Source organism: Hevea brasiliensis, chromosome 7 (assembly GCF_030052815.1).
Source record: "Hevea brasiliensis isolate MT/VB/25A 57/8 chromosome 7, ASM3005281v1, whole genome shotgun sequence".
In the NCBI taxonomy this organism is placed as follows: Eukaryota; Viridiplantae; Streptophyta; class Magnoliopsida; order Malpighiales; family Euphorbiaceae; genus Hevea; species Hevea brasiliensis.
In genome coordinates, this window is record NC_079499.1 from 27847892 (window position 1) to 27871594 (window position 23703).

The 23703-nt window shown below is 36.7% G+C and overlaps 1 non-coding gene across 1 annotated transcript; it reads right to left on the reverse strand.

Moving 5' to 3' along the window:
- Positions 1–2335: 2335 nt before the first annotated feature.
- LOC131181892 (small nucleolar RNA R71) lies at positions 2336–2442 on the reverse strand. The gene has a single exon (XR_009150366.1). It is a non-coding gene; the product is annotated as a small nucleolar RNA R71 (small nucleolar RNA).
- Between the last annotated feature and the right edge of the window lie 21261 nt (positions 2443–23703).

Genomic DNA, 23703 nt, shown 5'->3' on the forward strand with positions numbered 1-23703 from the left:
CAAGGAAAAATAATAAGATCACCTTTTATTGGACAAGGGCTAAGAGTGATACACTTGAATTGTATAGATGTTTTTAAGCACATTTGTATTCTAAATCATAGCATTCAGATAAGTATTTTCATGCATAGTAGTTGATTTCATTAGTTTTCATAAATTCTATTGCCAAACCCTTAATTCTATGTTTTCTGCATTATTTCAAGTGTTTTGGTGAAGCCCCAAAGGATGGATGTGCAAAGGAAAGCTTGGAGAGGTAAAAAGACAAAGAATTGCTGCTGATACAAAGTACACGGGTTGTGTAAACCAAGCCCCAGACCCATGTAACTCCCTGCCAGAAGAAATTCAAGAGAATCAATGAGAAACACATGTACACGGGTCGTGTAAGTAGACTCGTATAATCTGCAGGGACCCGTGTAAGTCTCTGCTGGGCATAAGCTTGAAGAACCTCATGGAACAATAGTACACAGCCCGTGTGATCAGGCCTGTGTAGTTGGCATAGACCCGTGCAACTTTTTGTGCCAAAACAAGACCACGCGATTCTCCTCTAGCAAGTTACACGGCCCTACTCTATGGGACCCGTGTAGTGACACACAGGCCGTGTACTATGCTGCAACCTGTTTTCTTACTCGAATTCCCCTCCTGTTTTCTGACTCGAATTCCCCTCCTGTTTTCTGATTCGAACGAGACTCCTAAAGCGTTTTGGAATCAAAATGGCCTAACCCTGGAGAAACCAATATAAATAGAGAAGAAAACACCAAGAAGAGAGGTCGGCCACTGTCGTCGGGAATGCTGGTGAAGGTTACTGTTGTTGTGCTCTACATCAGTAGCAAAAGAAGTCTTTCAGTTGAAGCTCCACAAGATCAAAGATGAAACTCTCTTTGGTTTCTTCGTTTCATCTCCTTAAACATAATTTTATTACTTTATTTCTTTTGCATAACTCTCTTCTTACTGTTTTTACTTTTTATCATGACATTTGCTGAACTCACCATGAGTGAGTAGTTTTCTTATTCTGGATTTGGGAGAGTAGCTCTTATAATTATTATTCTGGATGAACATTGAGTTTTATTTATTGGATTTGGTATTTGTTTCTTGATTTAATTTCTTGTGATCTTAATGCAAGCTATGTGCTGGCACCCACTTAGTTATGATTATAGATGTTAATTGAAGAACTGAAAAGTGAAGATTAATATTAGAAAATCAAGATCTTAAACCTAGGAATTCTAACCTAGACATAGGCTGATACCTTTGTGGAACATTCAAATTGGTCAAAGGTCTTAAAGGATTTTAATTGATTTGATCACCACGAAAGTAGGGTTCGAGTTAATTAGAATACACCCTAGATGCCTTGAGAGATGATCTAGGATAGCATAGGACTGATTTCCATCAAGGAAAATGATCCTCAATTCAGTAAATAAACGAGATAACATCCCTAGTATGATTCAAGTGTGAAATCTTAATTCCAGAATTGCTTCAAATAAACCATTTCATTTTAAGTTTACCATTTAAGTATTTAAAAGTTAACAAACTTCATTCCCTAAGTATTCAATAGCCTAGACAGTCAAGATTTTTGTGTAGATTGGTACTTGCTAAACAAAATTCCTCGTGAGAATGATACTCTACTTATCACTTTATTACTTGTTAGTGATATGTGCACTTACGGTAATTGCAAAATAGCAAAACAAGTTTTTGGCGTCGTTGCCGGGGAATTTTGGTTTTAGTAATATCAAGCGATAGGCGATTTAGCTGATTTAGGCAATTATATTTATTATTTAATTTTATTTTACTGGTTGTATTTCTTCTCTTTTCTCTCAGGTGCCCGATCTGGTATATGACTAGAACAAAGGCAGAAGAAATCTTGACTGTGATCCAAAAATAGACAAAAACTCTGAAAGCCATCAGAAGGGAAAGGAAACATCAAGAGCACGGTTAAGGAGATCCCGAAATCCCATCCATGGCCGATAATAATGACAGACCAAGACTCTTTAGAGATTACAGAGCTCCATCTGTCCAAGGATTTCAGCCCAGTGTCACTAGACCCACAGTGGAAACCAACAACATTGAATTAAAACCAGCATGGCTCCAAATGATTCAACAAACCCAGTTTGCAAGTTCACTAACAGAAGACCCACACTATCACCTCTAGTGCTTTCTTTCCCTATGTGATACATTCAAGATAAATGGAGTGTCTGATCAAGCAATAAGACTCAGAGCATTCCCATTCTCCCTTCGGGACAGAGCAAGGAAGTGGTTACTTTCTCAACTGGCTGGAACATTCACTACCTGGGAAAACCTCTCTCAAGATTTTCTAGCAAGGTATTTTCCACCTGCAAAGATTGCAAAGCTAAGGCTTGAGCTCAATACCTTCAGACAAAAGGAAGGAGAATCACTTTATGACACATGGGAAAGATATCAAGACCTACAGAGGGAATGTCCACACCATGGCATAGAAGATTGGCTATTGGTGCAAAATTTCTATAATGGATTACTAGCCTCTACAAGGAGTATAGTTGATTTAGCTGCAGAGGGTGATCTAATGGAAAAAATAGTGCCACAAGCACTTGAACTTCTAGAAAGGGTTGCATACCATAATTATGAGTGGTCAAATGAAAGAGGAAATGCGAGAAGAACTACAGGGGTCCTGAAAGTAGATGCCCTAAGCATGATAAATGCCCAGTTTGATCAGCTCACAATGAAACTCGAAAGAATGCAAGCCAACACAGTTAGTACGAATAGTCAACATAATGATAGCTATGAAGGAGGATATATGAATTCAGAATACAACAATTTCAATGAACCTACAGAACAGATGAACTATGTGAATAATGGAGGAAACTTCAATTAGAGGCAACCAAATAATTCTTATTCAAATACTTACAACCCTGGATGGAGAAACCACCTAAATTTCTCATGGTCCAATCTGCAGAACTAGCTAATAAATAAATAACAAGGGTACAAACCTCCAACACCCCCTGGATTTCAGAATAGGGGTCAAAACTTTGCACAACCATCACTACCTCCCCAACCTCAACAACCTGGACCAAAAATGACCATGGAAACCATGATGGAAGGATTCCTAGCAACTCAGCAACAACAAACCGAACTGATTAAATAGCTAACTTCCAGAATGGACCAACTTGCTACCCACAACAAGATGCTAGAGAATCAAATTGCTCAGCAAGCAAATTCCTCAAGTAAGGCTACTGGCAAACTACCCAATCAACCATAAATGTAACATCCCCACTGTACGTATTCTGCACGTTCTATTGCTCCAGTGGCCAAATAACAGTCCAGGTAGGTTAGGATGTCTGGAACTACACTTCGATGATAGTGAACAGACATATAATGATGAAATAAATAAAAAGAAAATACAAGAAAAATCAAAGAAAAATGAAAGAGAGAAAATGAAGCTAAGTTAAACGAGCTGGCACCGCAGCGATGGGTGACCGCACTAGGAAAGCCGTTGTGTCACACCCTACCCCTCTGTAAGGCATAACATGATCCCGTAGTATACCTAATGAATTACCAACTCCGTCTACTGATAATCCATTAAATACACTACAAGGGATTTTAAAAACTTTTCTTACTTCTTTTACAGTGGTGAGCACTATTTACAGGTGTGAAAGACTTTGGTGAACTGAAGTGAAACAACTAACTCATTTGATTTATTTGGAATATCTGTAAAAATTTTGGCAAGGTGCCATTTGTATTTTGGACAAAACAGTTCTTCAGAAAACCTGTAAAAAGCACTCCAATATATTTTCAAATCTCAATTCCAACATTTTTATCAACACAACACATTTCTCAAGTCAAATCCACAGTGATTTTCAAAGACTAAGATACAAAGATATAACACAATTTTTACAAGCCAAATAACTCATAATTATTTTACAACTTTACTGTACAACTTAAATTTACAACTGCTCAAAACCAAGAACAAAATATACATACAGTGAATATACATTACAGTACAAAATGCCACATGTGGTATACTCACTATACCCAAAAATCTCTCACTGGCGATACTAGCGACCTAGCTGCCTGTCTGTCTCTCTACTAAAGCTATCAGAGACAATGTCTCGATGGTGCACAACATTTACCAAATACAAATTTTAAATCACAATTCATAAATCATATCAATAGTGGATACTTAAAACCATAGTTAAATTCAAGACAATAAATGTCAACAAGAATTTAAATTCCATTTGTTAATATCACAATAATTTTCAATAAGTCAGATCATGGTTGAATTCAATAGACAGTATATGTCAATAAGAGTTTAAACCAATTTCACAATCTCACAATACATAATAACAAAATTCGATCAAATAACTGAAGAATACCGTGTTGCCAATCTATAACACAATTTAGGCCATGACACAATTTTTCCATATATGCCGTGTTGTACACCACGACAAGACATGCTCACCCCAATAATCGAAATCAATGAGGGAGGAAGCTAGCTATATAATGAGAACTCATCCATACTCACCTCAGACTGGGAAGTCAAAGAGGGAGGAACATAATCATACTCACCCCAGACTAATAAGTCAAAGAGGGAGGAATAATCACACTCACCCCATTAATGGAGGAGGAACATATTATTAGTGTCATGCCAATTGTGAGTCAAAACAATTCCAAACATTTTATTCAAATGATCCGTAAGAATCCAATAAATTTCCAAAGTTATAATTTCATTCACAAAATGGCAACACAATTTGTAATTCACTTCAATTTCCACAAAAACCATTTACTGTGCTTTTCAATCAATAAGTATCCATCAATATCATTCAAACAATTTTTCACAGTTTCAAACCATTCACAATGTTTTTCAATCAATAAGTGTCCACCAAACACATTTCCACAATTTAAAACAATAATATACAAATAGTCATAATTTATTTCAATTGAAAAATTCAAAAGAAATAGCCGTTGTGCACAAACCTCTGATGACTGTCCCCCTGATCTGGACTCAGTGTTTCCTTTCCTTTTCCTGAGTCTTTGGTAACTGAGAAACACAATTTGAAGTGTTTCAGTACTAATTTAAACTGTCTCTATCGATGGTGTTTGGTAAATAATGCACTGAACTCAATTATTCACTTAATCACCTAATATACCGACCCTCGTTGCGTTTTAGGTAAATTAGGTTTTAGTGTCGTTAATATGTCACATTTGATAGGGTTTTAGGTTTGGTATGTTTTACCAAAGTCATTTCCTTGCTTAGTGCATTTTAATGCAAATTCTTTGGATCGGAACACTGGTTTGACCTAACCGGACGATCTAGTTCCCTCGGTTTTCGGGTCTCGGTCGAAACTACAAACTTGTAGATCTAGGTCTTATTGCACGCGGTGCAAAATTTCAGGTCAATCCGAGTTAAGTAGACCAAGTTATGGTCATTACACTATTGCTGGTCAAGTGGTAACATTTTAGGTCAATTTTAGGTCAAATTGGTCAATTCTGGTTCGGCCAGTTTTTGGACCCGAATTTGTGCAAGTTGTTTGACTTGCTTATGGTCATTTCTGGGCTTTGGTGTCTTCATAAGACTTGTAGGTATGGGTCTTAACTATTCTTGGTCAAACTTTCAGGTCAATTGGACCTGGTTTGAGTGAGTTATGGCCTAAACACTCACTGCTGCCCAATTGGTCATTTTTCAGGTCCTAATTGCACCTAATCCGAATTGGTCATTTTTTTAGGTCACCTTGCAAGCAGAATTTTGGCATGGTTTCTCAATGAAAGTTGGCATATTTTGTGCCTAGTTTCACCTCAAATTGGTCTCATACCAATTGAGGTTACACATTCAAGGTTATAGGCTAAAATATACACTGCCCTCAATATGCAATTCACATCCCAACTTCAAACACACACTTACCTTTGCAAGGTTTACTTCCATACCCTACCAAACTGTTTTGGCACATTACCAACAACATTTTCTACATTACATAAGCATTATTTTGGGCAGATTCCAATCACCCTCAACACACCAAATATCATTCACTATTACAATTTCTAAGTACCATTACAAACACACCTAAACATTACAAACTTTACATACACTTTACAATGTAAATTGACATACATATCATCAATCCTTCTAGGTCAATATGCTGCCCACACTCCCTTCAATATACACCATTATTCAAGTGTCCACAAGCTGCCACAATTCATTCATCAACATCACATTGCCGTACCATATGCCAATTCCCATCAAAGTGCATCATTCACCATATATACATGCATTAAATCACTAGGTTACTAAATCACCATGATTAACATTATTTCTCATCAATTATATACACAAATACCTCATCAAAAACGTGACCCATGGCTGTCCAAAATGGCAACAACAATAACCCTTCAAACTCAAAATTTTCCTTCACCAAACCAATACCCATAACATGCATAAAAACTTTAACAAAGGATTTCTCAAAAATGCAAACTTACCTTTATTTGTAACTTGCTAAACCTTCACCAAACTTCTCAAAATTAGTATCAATATCTTCCTTGTGGTGTGTAGACCATTTTTCATGAAAGAACCTAAGAGAATGGAGTTGAAATGGAGAGAGGAAATGAAGCTCAAAGAAAAACGTCAATGGAGTTTCAAGGTTTCTTCAATTCGGCCATTTGAGAGAATTTTGAGGAAGATGGAATTTCAGATGGTGAGTGGACCATATCAGCCATATTTCAATGATAAATTAATCCTATAGTGGTCCACTAACTAAAATTAAAACATATTATAAGTTAACTTTCAATTAATCCACATTTAACCCATTATTTCCACTATTTATTTTAGGTACCATCAAATTAATTTTTCATTTCATTTTCTAAGTGTAATACTATTTATTTTTAATGGACATTTAGGTCAAAAGACAATTCGGGATGTCAAATGACCATAATGCCCCTGTTCGGGTGGCTTTCCCGATTTTCGTATTTTATGTTTTTCAATTTCTCACTTTTCTTTGTACTAATTATTTAATTTTTCTTTGATCTTTCTAATGATATTTACTCTTCAACAATGGTCTATTTAAGTCCTAAAAATGTTTCCCAGGGTTCCCCGCAGTCCAGGGTTAGTCAACGGTCCACGCCGTGACCTCCCGGTGCGGTCACCCATCGCTAGGTTTCCCGGCTCGTTTAACTTGATCACATTTCTTTGCAATCATTTTTCCTTTGTTTTTCTTGTACTTTCTTTTCTTTTATTTCATTATTTTATGTCTCCTCACTCTCATTGAAGTGTGGTTCTAGGCATCCTAGCTGTCCGGACAACACTGGTCACTGGAGCAGCAGAACGCACTACCGAACTTAGGGGTGTTACAATTCTCCCCCCCTTAAATAAATTTCGTCCACGAAATTTTACCCAGTAATCATCTTACAATAGTCATACGTTTATTTTCTCCTTTCTATATGATCGTAAGACTTTTAACAATCTAATACAATGTTTACTTTGTTTGGATAACACCAATCTCCTCTTACTATTATGTTGTCTAATATTTCAGCTCACGTTCCTTCTTGAATGACCCTTGAGGTCATATTAGAATCATTCATCAGGCATTGGTCCTCTGACCATTCTAGTCCATAGTCTTCCTCACATTCGGAATATTTCTTTGTTACATATGAATCAACTGTTCAAGTCTCTACTTCCATAACTCTTTTTATCTGTCAATGTTCTATAACTTACTTCCTTTTGTACTGAACTATAACCTTTCGATATTTTAACTTTTGAGTTTTAGATCCCTAAGTAGGATTTTCAAACTTATTTCTAACAATTAAATTGCATAACTATGCCAAAGCAGTTGGCAACTATTCTCATCTAGGTGTACTATCGGTTAGTACGTAGCTCTACACAATAATCTCAAGTTAGTACTGTAATCTGCAGCTTACAGTATAAACATCAAGAACCTTGCATAGTTACTACGATACATTCTAATAGATCAAACTTTGTTATCTTTTATTCTTTTTGAATTCACTGATATTCGAATCTTATTCTGATTACAATATCCATTAGCAATTTCTAACAATAACCTCCTTGCCCTTATCAAGAGCAATTCCATTACTGCATCTTACTTTTACGTCCTCTTGCCTTACATTAAGTAGGCTCACTAATTAGCTTTATAATTTATGGTGTGTTAGAAAATACTTTTCGCCGATAAACTCTTTCAAAACTAATTTCACTTATTATCACAATCCTTATCTTAAGGGCTAATCACTAATGCGTCAAAATTTATTCCTCTGTAAACGAATAACAACAGAACATATAGTTCTAACACTAATGTAAAAATATGAAAATTCCAGGTCAAACAATACATATATATATCTCAGTTGCTAATTGAAAAGTACATGATGTCAAAAGTCTCGATCTCTTTTACGTCGGTATAGCGTATACTCGTTGAAGCATCACCATGTTTTGGCTGTTTCACAGTAATCTGACTTCTAGGTGTACTACCCCTACCTAGACCTTTGCCTCTACTAACTGATGGTGTACTCTTTGGTGTTGAAACTTTGTTTTATCCCTTTGGTGTAGTATATGATCGAACGACTGGATTTACACAATCCTTAGCAAAATGACCATCTCTCCACAATTAAAGCATGCTCCTACGGCTCTATAACATACCCCACTATGTGGTTTACCACAAGTTTCACAAAGTCGATCCGCATTTACGGGTTTTGAGTTGGTGATCGGATCGAGGTGGTTTCAAGATCTATCTCTCTGGACTTCTTACTATCTCTGTCGTATCCCCAAAGTTTTCCTCTTTCCAAGAGGGACCACTAGAACTCTGTTCTGCTGACTTTCCCTCTTTTTCTGCCTCATTTCTTTTTCTCAAGAGCATTCAATTCTTTCTAATTCTAGTGCTTGAGAAATAAGTTCAGAGAAGTTGTTATGTTTGAATCACCACTTGTAATCGATACTAGGCTTCAAGCCGTTTCAAACCTCTTACATCTCTCCGGTAGAAAGTAGACTTCTTGCATAATGGCTTAGGCGGAGAATTCCCTTTCATACTACTTAGGAATTCTTGCGTCTACATAAGCATCGGGGACATATTTTTGCCTCAATTCAGCCGAAGTCATTCCATGTTAAGTTCTATCGGGGGATGGTTTTCCACATAAGCATCCCCAGAGCAAAGATCTGAGTACTCCAATCTAAGCTCCTCTGCAATGCGGTTTCTTGAATACCCTATCCATCCTCTCTAACCATTGTTGCCTCTAGAGGATCTCCTTGAACTCTGTAGCCCCATACTTCATCAATTTGTCATATTGTCTAGCGTGGTTGTACCACCGTGTCCAGATTGGGACTTGAGTAGGCACATTACCATCCATTTGTTGGAACATTGCGGTGGTGCTCTTGAACCACCGACATTATGTAGGCATGGGGCATCCTTGCACCTCGGCCTCAATAGATTGATCACGATCACCCTCTTCCATAGTCAATGCGAGGATTTTAGATCTCCTAAACCAATAACACAAGGAGATTTCCTCCGTTAGTGCATATTTATAATGTAATGTCTTGTATGTATCAAACAATGATATTGAGCGTTTATGTTGTGAAGAAAGAATATTCAAATGACAGTGAAAATTTAAAAACTTTGCTCGATACCACTAAAACATGTCACACCCTACCCCTCTGTAGGCATAACATGATCCGTAGTATACCTAATGAATTACCAACTCCGTCTCTTGATAATCCATTAAATACACTACAAGGGATTTTAAAAACTTTTCTTACTTCTTTTACGGTGAGCACTATTTACAGTGTGAAAGACTTTGGTGAAGTGAAACAACTAACTCATTTGATTTATTTGGAATATCTGTAAAAATTTTGGCAAGGTGCCATTTGTATTTTGGACAAAGCAGTTCTTAAACTCTGAAAAGCACTTCAATATATTTTCAAATCTCAATTCCAACATTTTTATCAACACAACACATTTCTCAAGTCAAATCCACGGTGATTTTCAAAGACTAAGATACAAAGATATAACACAATTTTTACAAGCCAAATAACTCATAATTATTTTACAACTTTAACTTAAATTTACAACAAAACCAAGAACAAAATATACATACAGTGAATATACATTAAATGCCACATGTGGTATACTCACTATACCCAAAAATCTCTCATTGGCGATACTAGCCTCTCTACCGCGACAAAGATGAAAGCTATCATTGAGACAATGTCTCAACAACATTTACCAAATACAAATTTTAAATCACAATTCATAAATCATATCAATAGTGGATACTTAAAACCATAGTTAAATTCAAGACAATAAATGTCAACAAGAATTTAAACTCCATTTGTTAATATCACAATAATTTTCAATAAGTCGATCATGGTTGAATTCAATATATGTCAATAAGAGTTTAAATCAATTTCACAATCTCACAATACATAATAACACAATTCGATCAAATAATCAAGAATACCGTGTTGCCAATCTATAACACAATTTAGGCCATGACACAATTTTTTCCATATATGCCGTGTTGTACACCACGACAAGACATGCTCACCCCAATAATCGAAATCAATGAGGAGGAAGCTAGCTATATAATGAGAACTCATCCATACTCACCTCGGAAGTCAAAGAGGGAGGAACATAATCATACTCACCCTGCACTAATAAGTCAAAGAGGAGGAATAATCACACTCACCCCATTAATGGAGGAGGAACATATTATCGGTCATGCCAATTGTGAGTCAAAACAATTCCAAACATTTTATTCAAATGATCCGTAAGAATCCAATAAATTTCCAAAGTTATAATTTCATTCACAAAATGGCAACACAATTTGTAATTCACTTCAATTTCCACAAAAACCATTTACCTTTTCAATCAATAAGTATCCATCAATATCATTCAAACAATTTTTCACGCTTTCAAACCATTCACAATGTTTTTCAATCAATAAGTGTCCACCAAACACATTTCCACAATTTAAAACAATAATATACAAATAGTCATAATTTATTTCAATTGAAAAATTCAAAAGAAATAGCCGTTGCGTTACAAACCTCGATGAGACTCTGTTTCCTTCCCTTTTCTGAGTCTTTGAAACACAATTTGAAGTGTTTGATTACTAATTTAAATCTATCGATGGTGTTTGGTAAATAATGCAAACTCAATTATTCACTTAATCACATAATATACCGACCCTCGTTGCGTTTTAGGTAAATTAGGTTTTAGTGTCGTTAATATTTCACATTTTATAGGGTTTTAGGTTTGGTATGTTTTAACAAAGTCATTTACTTGCTTAGTTCATTTTAATTCAAATTCTTTGGATAACACTGGTTTGACCTAACCGGACGATCTAGTTTCCTCGGTTTTGGTCTCGGTCGAAACTACAAACTTGTAGATCTAGGTCTTATTGCACGCGGTGCAAAATTTCAGGTCAATCCGAGTTAAGTAGACCAAGTTATGGTCATTACACTATTGCTGGTCAAGTGGTACCATTTTAGGTCAATTTTAGGTCAAATTGGTCAATTCTGGTTCGGCAAGTTTTTGGACCCTAACTTGTGCAAGTTGTTTGACTTGCTTATGGTCATTTCTGGGCTTTGGTGTCTTCATAAGACTTGTAGGTATGGGTCTTAACTATTCTTGGTCAAACTTTCAGGTCAATTGGACCTGGTTTGAGTGAGTTATGGCCTAAACACTCACTGCTGCCCAATTGGTCATTTTTCAGGTCCTAATTGCACCTAATCCGAATTGGTCATTTTTTTAGGTCACCTTGCAAGCAGAATTTTGGCATGGTTTCTCAATGAAAGTTGGCATATTTTGTGCCTAGTTTCACCTCAAATTGGTCTCATACCAATTGAGGTTACACATTCAAGGTTATAGGCTAAAATATACACTGCCCTCAATATGCAATTCACATCCCAACTTCAAACACACACTTACCTTTGCAAGGTTTACTTCCATACCCTACCAAACTGTTTTGGCACATTACCAACAACATTTTCTACATTACATAAGCATTATTTTGGGCAGATTCCAATCACCCTCAACACACCAAATATCATTCACTATTACAATTTCTAAGTACCATTACAAACACACCTAAACATTACAAACTTTACATACACTTTACAATGTAAATTGACATACATATCATCAATCCTTCTAGGTCAATATGCTGCCCACACTCCCTTCAATATACACCATTATTCAAGTGTCCACAAGCTGCCACAATTCATTCATCAACATCACATTGCCGTACCATATGCCAATTCCCATCAAAGTGCATCATTCACCATATATACATGCATTAAATCACTAGGTTACTAAATCACCATGATTAACATTATTTCTCATCAATTATATACACAAATACCTCATCAAAAACGTGACCCATGGCTGTCCAAAATGGCAACAACAATAACCCTTCAAACTCAAAATTTTCCTTCACCAAACCAATACCCATAACATGCATAAAAACTTTAACAAAGGATTTCTCAAAAATGCAAACTTACCTTTATTTGTAACTTGCTAAACCTTCACCAAACTTCTCAAAATTAGTATCAATATCTTCCTTGTGGTGTGTAGACCATTTTTCATGAAAGAACCTAAGAGAATGGAGTTGAAATGGAGAGGAAATGAAGCTCAAAGAAAACGTCAATGGAGTTTCAAGGTTTCTTCAATTCGGCCATTTGAGAGAATTTTGAGGAAGATGGAATTTCAGATGGTGAGTGGTCCATATCAGCCATATTTCAGTGATAAATTAATCCTATAGTGGTCCACTAACTAAAATTAAAACATATTATAAGTTAACTTTCAATTAATCCACATTTAACCCATTATTTCCACTATTTATTTTAGGTACCATCAAATTAATTTTTAATTTCATTTTCTAAGTGTAATACTATTTATTTTTAATGGACATTTAGGTCAAAAGACAATTCGGGATGTCAAATGACCATAATGCCCTGCTCGTGGCTTTCGATTTTCTTTTGTCTGTTTTTCGATTTCTCACTTTTCTTTGTACTAATTATTTAATTTTTCTTTGATCTTTCTAATGATATTTACTCTTCAACAATGGTATATTTAAGTCCTAAAAATGTTTCCCAGGGTTCCCCGCAGTCCAGGGTTAGTCAACGGTCCACGCCGTGACCTCCCGGTGCGGTCACCCATCGCTAGGTTTCCCGGCTCGTTTAACTTGATCACATTTCTTTGCAATCATTTTTCCTTTGTTTTTCTTGTACTTTCTTTTCTTTTATTTCATTATTTTATATCTCCTCACTCTCATTGAAGTGTGGTTCTAGGCATCCTAGGACAACAAACTTAGGGGTGTTACACGTTGCCAACCCCAGGACTGCGGGGAACCCTCGGAATTTAATTTTGAGGCATAAATAAAGGTTTATTGAAATGTAATTGACACTAGAAATATCAAAGAAAAATTAATAAATTAGTACAAAGAAAAACGAAAAATAGGGAAACAGACAAAAATCGGTGTTACAGAAAAATCTGGAATATAACCCGAAGTGGGGTATTTTGGTCATTTAACACCTAGAGTTGTCTTTTGACCTCAATTTCCATTAAAAATAAATGATATTACACTTTATAAATGTCATGAAAAAATTAAATGGTGGTACATTATGTAAATAGTGAAGGAAATGAGATAAATGTGCAATTTAGGAAAATTGGAATAATTAAACATTAAGTTAAAGTGAGTGCTCCACTAACTCAAGTCTTGGGACACTTAATTAAGTCATTTTGGACAGAAATTCAGTCCATCTTCTTCCTCCCAAATGACTAGCCGAATTGATCCTCCCAAAAGCTCCATGGAAGTCTACCATGGCCAAACTCCCTCCATCACCATGCACCATTGATCAAGCCATCCTTTCCTCTTGATTCCTTTATTAAAGCTTGCCTACTTACCTTGGGGAACATATTGGCAACAAGAAAAACAAGATTTGGTGAAGTTTTGATAAGCTCCAAATGTGGTAAGTGTCCAAAACCTCTCCCTTGCTTTAGTAAACCATGTGTTTAGGTTGAGGTGAGTATTTTGGTTAAGAGAAATGAAGAAAATCTTAAGAAATGAAATGGTCCATTTTTGGCATCCATGAATATATGTTGTAGTTGAATTTTTCTTATCTATAATGGATGGAAACTAAGGTTGAATAACTTAAATGGAGGAAGTAGTAAGTTAAAATCTAAGTATGTGCATGTAGTGCTTGAATTAAGGGTGTCTAATGGAACCTTAATGCTTTGGGCAAACTGCCATGTTTGGCAGCCTATTAAACCATGAATTTGCGTGTGAACATCTAGTTATTAATGAAATATGCTAATGTTAAATTGTGGGCAGCAAGTGTAAGTGATATTGAAGTATGATTATGTTGAAGTGTATGTGTAATATTGACATTGAGATATGTTGAATTTTGGTGGAAGTGAATGTTAAACTTAATGGTGAATTGTGTGCATTGAGCACTTGAATATTCTGCCCAAAATTGTTGCTGGAATTGTGTACAATATATATATGGAAGTGTTATTGATTGAATATTGAAGTAATGAGGAGAAGAAGGAATATCAAATTGGAAGTGTATGTGCTTTGTGCAAGTTGTGTATTGAAGGCAATACTTAAATTAGGCCATAAGTGCCAAACTATGAACGCAATTGGTATGAGGCCAATGAGGGGTGAAACTAGACACCAAATAGGCCAACTTTCATACAGAAATGTTGCCAAAATTCTGCCTAGAAACTGACCTTAAAAATGACCAAATTCGGATTAGCAACCTTGTAACCCAGATTTTTGACAATATGAATAGTAGTCCTTTGGATGACCATAACTCACTCAAAACAGGTCCAATTGACCTGAAAACTTTACCATGGTTAGTTTAGACATAGATCTACAATTCTCATGAGGACAACTAAGCCCAGAAATGGCAAGAACCAAGTCAAATGGCTTGTACAAATTCGGGTACAAAAACTGTCGAACCAAAAGTGACCTAAAATTAACCAAATTTTGCACTAAAGGTGCAATCTGTTCAGCTTTAGTAAATTGACCATAACTTGGTCTATACAACTCAGAATGACCTAAAATTTTGCCCCGCATGAAATAAGACATAGAGCTACAATTTTTTTTCTTTGGCCAGAAGCTAAAAATCAAGAGAAATAGGACTTTAAGCTAGAGCAATCTAGCACACAAAAATTAAGAATTTGACATCTTACATACAATGATGCTTGAAGCATTTTGGCAATGAATGCCAACTTGTAAAAATGGTAAATTGCACAATATTGGCAGCATGTTGAGATATAAATTGTGACATATTGATGCTAGAAACAACTTGTCCATATTACCTAAAAAGGTCAACATATGCATTGACTTGTGAATTATATAATAGTTAGTAAACTCCAAAGATTGAAGAATTAAACAATTAATTTATAATGAGCTCTAGTTTGCCTAGTTGACTAGTATGGATAGGTTGGCATGCCAATAGGATTCTGACAGCTGTTCTGTAAATGGCTTCATGCCATACTGTGTTTTTACGGCTTATTATGCCGCACTGTGACTTTAATAGCCTACGGCTATACATATTGTGTATTTATTCATGGCTTATCGCCAAATTGACTATATGGCTTTTTAGCCACGCTATTTGCACACCGGGAGACACTTTGGGACCGATGGTGTGACGGCCAGAGGTACTAGGTACCCAGTGCTAGTATATCCGTTTATCCAGTCTAGTCAGTATATAGGCTACACGGGCAGTAATTCATGTACTATTAAATTCAAATAGCTAAATCCAGTCTACTGACATACAGCACCACCAAAAATTCGTAAACACTTTATTTACTTTATTTAGTGTATATTTCTTTATATTTGGCACCAAAGAGCAAAATTGCTTAGCGCGTAGCTTTTGTAAAGCGTAGGTATTGGAGACACAGCTGGGGAGCCCAGCAGACCTATGACCGAGTGAGACATCAGATCTGCACAGGAGTCCAGAGTCATCTGCACTGCATTGCATACATGGTAGGACTTAGGATATCTTATATTTTATACTTTTCTTGTATCTTTGAAATTCGGCCTTGTATTTTGTAATATTATGAAAGATTTAAAGTTTGTAATATCTTGTACATATTAAATAACATGGAAATTTTCTGGATATATTTTAATTATTATGGACTGTATTATGGAACTGTTTAATGACTGTAAAAGTCTATTGACTTTACTGAGAAATAGAGATAGTGAAATATTTGAGATTTTGATATTATCATATTAAACTGTTTTCAACAGGTTTGGAAGGACAGTTTGTCCGAAATACAGATGGCACCTTGCCAAATTTTTATTACCATTTTTAAAACACTGATTTTATTAAAGTGTGAAAATAGAACCAGTATGCTATGAATAGCACATAAAGACTTCTTAAAATCAAATTGAGTTTAGAAAATGTGATAATCATATACTAAGTGCTCCGGCACGCAGTGTAGCATGCCTTGCTCGGCTACACTGTAGACGGGTGAGGGGTGTTACAAGAAATGAACCCAAGGAAGCATTGCAAAGCAGTTGCACTAAGGAGTGGGAGAACTCTAGTATGACTAGAGGTAGAACTGACAGAGGAAACCATAGAAAATTCTAAAGACCAAGCAGAGAAAAAGGAGGAAGAAGCTAAGAAAGATCAGGAAGAGGAGGCAAGGAAGACAAAGAAATTACCAGAACCATATCAGCCTCCCTTTCCTTTTCCTCAGAGATTTCAAAAAGCCAAACTGGGCAAATAGTTTTGGAAGTTTTTGGAGGTTTTATAGAAACTTTACATTAACATCTCCTTCACTGAAGCACTTTCTCAGATGCCATCTTATGCCAAATTTCTTTAGGAAATTCTGTCAAAGGAAAGGAAACTAGAAGACTATGGAATAGTAGCTCTAACAGAGGAATGCAGTGCCATCCTGCAAAACAAACTGCCTCCAAAGTTGAAGGATCTAGGAAGCTTCTCCATACCCTGTACCATTGGTAATAAGAAAATAGATGAGGCTCTCTGCGATCTTCGGGTAAGCATCAGTTTAATGCCTCTATCAATATGCAAAAAGCTGGAGATCGGGGAATTGAAACCCACAACAATCTCATTGCAGTTGGCTAATCGATCCATTAAATATCCTGTAGGAATACTTGAGAACATCCCTATCAAAGTTGGCAAATTCTTTATTCTAGTGGACTTTGTTGTCCTTGGGATGGAAGAAGATGTCCAAATTCCTATCATCTTGGGAAGACCATTATTGGCAACCGCCAGAGCCATCATTGACGTCAAAAATGGATGATTAACCCTCAAGGTAGGAGAAGAGGAAGTGGAGTTCAACTTGTTCAACACAATGAAACACAAATTTGAACCTGATGAATGCTTCAAGATTGACATAATTGACGAACAAGTTAAAGAGGAATTTCATAAGACAAATCCTAAAGATCCTCTTGAAGCATGTATTGTGCACAGCCACACAGTGGATGATGAAAATACAGAAATAGCAACATGTGCAGAACAATTGGCAACTCCTCCACCCCTACCCTTAGCTAAAGGCTTCCGAGATAGAGAAGTTGAAGGAGGAACAAACCAAAGGTAAGCTCCAGGAAAACTCCAAACAGGTAGAGCTTAAACCTCTCCCGTCTTCACTAAGGTATGCATTTCTATACACAAATTCTAAATATCCTGCCATAATCAATGCTAGCCTTTCTAAGCTAGAAGAGGAAAAATTGTTAAGAGAACTCAGGATCCATAGCAAAGCATTAGCGTATTAAATAGAAGACCTGAAGGGGATCAACCCTTCGATTTGCATGCATAGGATACCCATGGAAGAAAACAGTAAGCCCACAATCGAACATCAAAGAAGACTAAACCCAAACATGAAAGAAGTAGTCATGAAAGAAATTTTAAAAGTATTAGATGCAGGTATCATATACCCAATTTCTGATAGTAAATTGGTTAATCTAGTACATGTAGTTCCTAAAAAAGGTGGGACAACTATTATCCAAAATGCAAGCAATGAACTAATCTCTACTGGAGTAGTCACTGGTTGGCGAATGTGCATAGACTATAGAAAACTAAATAGTGCCATCAGAAAAGACCATTTCCCCCTCTCCTTCATTGACCAAATGTTAGAAAGATTAGCGAAACACTCTTATTTCTGTTATCTAGATGGTATTCGGGATTCTTTCAAATTCCTATTCACCCAGATGATCAAGAAAAAAAAAACATTCACTTGTCCCTATGGAACATTTGCATACAGGAGAATGCCTTTTGGTCTTTGTAATGCCCCTGCTACCTTTCAAAGACGCATGATGGCTATCTTTTCTGATTATATTGAAGATATTATGGAAGTTTTTATGGATGATTTTTCTGTCTATGGAACTACTTTTGATAATTGCCTAGCTAATTTATCTAAAGTGTTAAAAAGATGTGAAGAATCAAACCTAGTCCTAAATTGGGAAAAATGCCACTTCATGGTAAGGGACGGTATAGTTCTGGGACATTTTATATCAGAAAGAGGAATTGAAGTAGATAAGGCGAAAATTGTGATCATTGAGAACATGCCACCACCAACATCAGTCAAGGGAGTGCGAAGCTTTCTGGGACATGCAAGATTCTATAAAAGATTTATCAAGGACTTTTCCAAAATAGCTAAGCCACTTATTAACTTATTAAACCAAGATGTTCCCTTTAATTTTGATGAAAGTTGCCTTGTCTCCTTTAATAGAATCAAAGAGGCCCGATATTAGCACCAATAATGTAGCCACCGAATTGGGAGCTATCATTCGAGGTATTGTGCGACGTGAGCGACTTTGCAATTGGAGCAGTGTTCGAGCAAAGAAAGGATAAAAAGGTCCATGCTATTTACTATGCTTGCAAGACATTAGATGATGCGCAAATCAATTATGCCACCATAGAAAAGGAATTCCTAGTAGTGGTATTTGCAATGGACAAATTCAGATCTTACCTCATCGAGTCAAAAGTCATTGTATTAACAGATTATGCTACAATCCGATACCTTATGAACAAAAAAGAAGCAAAACTAAGACTGATTCGATGGATTCTACTCCTGCAAGAATTTGACCTTGAAATCAGGGACAAAAAGGGATCCGAAAATGAAGTAGCCAACCATCTTTCCATACTAAAATTGGAGTACATGGAGGGCTTCGAAGATTTGCCAATTGATGATTCATTTCCTGATGAGCAATTACTTGCATTCTTAAAATCTCCATGGTACGCTGACTTTGTTAATTTTCTTGTATGCAAGGTGCTGCTCCAAATATGACTTATCAGCAAAGAAAGAAATTCCTATATGATGTGAGATATTACTTATGGAAAGAACCTCTACTATACAAGAAATGTAGTGATGGGCTGATAAGAAGATGCATACCAGAGGAAGATATGGAAAGTATCATTTATCACTGCCATTCATCACTATATGGAAGACATTTTGGCACCTCAAAAACCACAGCAAAAATTTTACAAGCAAGATTTTACTGGCCACATTTGTTTAAGGATGTAAGATCCTTTGTGCTAGCTTGTGATCGATGCCAAAGAACAGGTAATAGTTTAAGAAGGAATGAAATGCCACTATATGGTATACTTGAGATAGAATTGTTTAATGTATGGGGAATAGACTTCATGGGACCATTTCCCTCTTCCCATGGAAACAAATATATTCTGGTTGGAGTTGATTATGTGTTAAAATGGGTAGAAGCTATTGCAACACCAACTAACGATGCTATAGTGGTCACCAAGTCCCTTAAGAAGAACATCTTCATAAGATTTGGCACACCACGAGCCATAATCAATGATGGAGGAAGCCACTTCTACAACCAACAATTCGAAACACTATTGAAAAAGTATGGAGTAACTCACAAAGTAGCCACACCTTATCATCCTCAAACCAGCGGTCAAGTAAAAATATCAAACAGGGAACTGAAGCAGATTCTAGAAAAAACTACAAACAAATCCAGGAAGGACTGGTGTATGAAGCTAGATTATGCACTATGGGCAAACTGCACTGCATATAAAACCCCAATTGGCACAACACCCTTCCGACTGGTTTATGGAAAATCATGTCATCTCCCTGTTGAACTTGAGCATAAAGCCTACTGGGTAATTCAGGTACTAAACTTTGACCTCAAAACTGCTGGTGAAAAAAGGCTCTTACAACTGAATGAGTTAGAAGAAATCCGATAAGATGCATACGAAAATGCTAGAATCTTTAAGGATAAAACCAAAAGATGGCATGACAGGCGCATAGCAAGGAAAGAGATAAAAGAAGGAGATCTTGTCCTCTTATTCAACTCTAGATTGAAACTCTTTCCAGGGAAGCTAAAATCAAGATGGTTTGGACCTTTCACGGTCACCCAAGTCTTCCCACATGGAGCAGTAGAGGTATGGAGCGAAACCTCAGGTGCATCCAAGTTCAATGGGCAGAGGCTGAACCCTTACTTTCAAGGAGAACCCATACAAATGGGAGTAAATTGCACTCTCAGTCCTCCTACTGACAGACCATAAACAAGCAAAGTCCAGCTAAGGGCTATAAATAAGCACTCTTTAGGAGGCAACCCAAAATTTTTCTAAACTTTTTTTCTTTTCTTTTTATTCAGTACTGAATTTTCGTTTCATACTCATTGGCATTTCATTTTGTAGGATTTTTGAAAAGGGAAATAGAGATCAAAAGAGGAATGGAATCACCAAGTCAAAACTACGAAAGGGAAAATTGAACAAAACCGGGGAAGTAAATCTATTGTCAATCTTTGCATCCATTTCATGTGATAGAATTATAAATTTTTCATCTGCAAAAGATTTGAGAAATCAAAAACTTACACAGGTCGTGTACTAATAGTACACACCCCGTGTAACTTTCTGAAAGTCTATAAATTTTATACAATCTCAACCCTTCGAGAGAAATAAAATTACACGGGTCCATATCCTAAATTGCACATACCGTGTAATGTCTCTAGCATAATAACTGAGAGACAGAAGGTTACACGGGGCTCCTTGAATTTTACGTGGGTTGTGTAACATATCCAGTAAAGTAATTCGAGAGATAGGAAGTTACATGGGTCCTAGAGCTGATTTACACGGGCCGTGTACTACGATAGATTTCAAAAATTTCAGGCAGAAATTTACATGGCCCTACTTGTCTGGACCTGTGTAGTGATACGAAGAGTCCTAATGGCTCTTTAAATACATCCCTAGCATTAAAACCCTTCATAAACACAAAACTCTTCATCTACTCCCTTCCTAGCCTATAAAAACCTCTCAAATCTCATCTCCTTTCACCAAAATCATACTCTTCTCTTTCCCAAAAAAACACCCATGGCTCCTGCAAAGTGATCTGCAAGAAGAATTGGCTCTTCTTCATGACAAAGAGGAGAATCCTCACCTTCTCCACCCCAACCTCCAACCCAACTCTTGAGAACGAGGGAAACTACTTAACAACCATCTCAACAAGCCCCACCCCCACCACAACCACAACCCACTCCACAACCCAAAATCTCTTTTCCTTGGGGATTTAGAGATGATGCCCACAAAGCGATGTGCACCTGACTTCATGCCCGAAAAATATCCTCCAAAAAATACATAGATTTTCTGCTTTTAGAGCAAATCAGGTTGTAAAAAGAAATCAATGGGCTACTTAAAAGCATTGGGTGGACAAGGTTCGCCAACTCTAATTTTCGGCCTATAAAGACACAACGCTGGAATTTTTGGGCAGCTTCAAGGCCAACTTATGGCCCACCGGTGGAGAAGACAGGGACAGAATCGAGTTTCGCCTACTTAGTGTAGACTGGGTAATGAATATGGATGAGTTCAATGCCATCTTTGGCTTTAACAGTACCAGCCACCAAGAAATCCCAAGGAACCGCATACTATACAACAACATCAACTTTTGGGATTCCATTGCACCAAACACAGAGCCCTACAACTCCAGCAAATCCAAATCAATAGGCATCACTAGCCCAGCATTGCGATACATGCATCGGTTTGCCGCCCACACCATAATGGGCCGTGGCGATAGCCTTAGCATTGTCAACACCAGTGAGCTATTTTTCCTATGGTGCATGGTCACCGGGCAGCAGTGTAGCACTGGCTTTTTCCTATGCAACCACCTTCGACGCCTTTGCCATCAGCCTACCAGGCACATAGTGCTTGGAGGCTTTGTCACCACCATTACCCTCCACTTCGGCTTTATTCTAGGACATCACAGACTACACTTTGTCACTGGAACATCGAGAATTGATCAAACTATCTGCATATCCATGGGGATATGTAAGAAGGTGGGCAATAAATGCTACTTGATGGGCGGAGAAGGAAACACCATCCCTAAGAGAAACGAGGCAAGTGAGGGACCCGGTGAGACTTCACAACACCAAGAAGAAAGGCAAGAGCGGATGTTCGAAGAGTCCCCTATCCGAGTGTGTGACACCCCTTACTCGTGTACAGAATATCCGAGTAAGCAATGTCACACGGTGTATCGGCACACTCTATTTTACCTTAATCAATTTTTGTCATAGTTTTGAATATAGTTTATGAAATATAATTTATTTAAGCCATTTATCGAAATTATTATTTATTTGAGGTTCCGAAAATTTTAAAGAAAATCCGGCAGAGTACCGGCTAAAAGTGGAGAAAATAATTCTTCGGAACCTGTGAAAAACACTTCCAATATTCATATCTCATCACTCTCAAACTCCAATATCAAAATCTCAACATTTTTCAATTTCATTTCTCAATCATTCATCTAATGTGATAATCAAGTACAATTCACAGATAGATATTCACATTTTCCATTCACCAACACAATTTCCATTATTTACATGAACATCAAAATACATTACATAAATCCAAATACATATGAGAAAATAAAAAAAAAAAAATTAGTTACAAAATACCAAAATGAAACCTGGTGTCCTACCAATGCACTGTGGAGGGTGAGGTGACACGGACACTATGCAGAGCTGCAGGATGGACTCACCCAGTCTGCGGTCTATTGGGCTCAAGGTCAGTATCTCCAGAACCTACGCATGGCAAAAGCAACGCGCTAAGCAATGATGCTTAGTGGTGTAATAATAAAATAAAAGAAAATAGTAGAAAATAAATATGTATTGAATGTATATGTCTTATTTGTTTTGTATTTGTTATATTCATTTATTTTTTTAACTTTGTCCATTTTCATTCATTTGGTTGCCTAAGTAACCTATACTGGATAACTGGACTGGATAAACGGGTAAACTGGCACTGGGTATCAAGTACCTCGGGCCATCACACCATCGGTCACATATGTATCTCCCAGTGTGCAACAGAACAGCTAACAAGCTGTAAATAATATTAGGCACGAGGTCAAGTCTCAACACAATATCAAAATGGCTAAAAGCCATAAAATCACAGAATGACATAATGCCATGTGCAGTACTACTAACTGAACCCTATTGGCATGCCAAACTATCCAAACCAATCTTGTTAGGTATACTAGGGCATTTGATACTTTAAAATTCTTCAATTTGTGAATTTCAAGTTTTGGTGTCACTATTCACTTCATTAGTCAACAAAAATGTTGACTTTTGGATAGAAAATAAGTGTATTGGTTTTTAACACTCCCAATGTACCACATTTTTCATTTAAAACTTGTTGGAATTAATTACTAAATCCATTTCCAAACTTAGCACTAAGGGGCAGAATTTTCAGTTTTTGTACCATAAATTTACTGTTCCATTAGGGACTGTTACAGTGGAAATTTGAGGAAATGGTAAACATGAAAG